Below are 561 nucleotides of genomic sequence, written 5' to 3' on the forward strand. Positions count from 1 at the left end.
CCGCGCTCTCTCTCTCCCACTCTCACCACATACCACCGAAGTTTCCTCCTGTAACGACTCCGTGGTAAGTCCCTACAAGAATCGACGACATATTCATCTAATCATTTAATCTTCATGCAGCAGAAATCGTCTTGCCTGTTGGATCAGACACTCAATGGAAGAGCGAGGTTTTGCTCCTCAGGTTCTCAGCAGGAAACAGTACTGTATTATTTTCACAAAAATTTAACGGGAACTATGAATCACGTATTTGACATGTGAGAAAAGGAGATGAGGAGAAATTCAAGGCCTAAATTCGCACTCATTTAAACCTTGGAGGAAACAGTATCTCAACATTAATAAACCTTCAGCTTTTGTTACCATTAGTGCTAAGAGTGGCTGTTACGACTGTGGTAAGAGGAAGGTTGTACAAAGCAATAGGTATTGAATATTTAGCCTCTTAGACTTTGATATGAAAAAACTGTACGTGTATACAGGCGTGTAGAATATCATATACAATAATATAAAACCATGTGAAGGAATACATTTTATTGAATATAAGAACGCGTGTATAGAATATAAAAA

General features: G+C 38.1%; 1 protein-coding gene across 1 annotated transcript in view; it reads right to left on the minus strand.

Annotated features, from left to right (window-relative positions):
- The window catches only part of LOC119588152 (Down syndrome cell adhesion molecule-like protein Dscam2), a 21,631-nt gene that overhangs the window by 12,443 nt on the left and 8,627 nt on the right, over positions 1 to 561 (minus strand). The window lies entirely within an intron of this gene.

This window comes from Penaeus monodon, chromosome 23 (assembly GCF_015228065.2).
Source record: "Penaeus monodon isolate SGIC_2016 chromosome 23, NSTDA_Pmon_1, whole genome shotgun sequence".
NCBI classification, from domain to species: Eukaryota; Metazoa; Arthropoda; class Malacostraca; order Decapoda; family Penaeidae; genus Penaeus; species Penaeus monodon.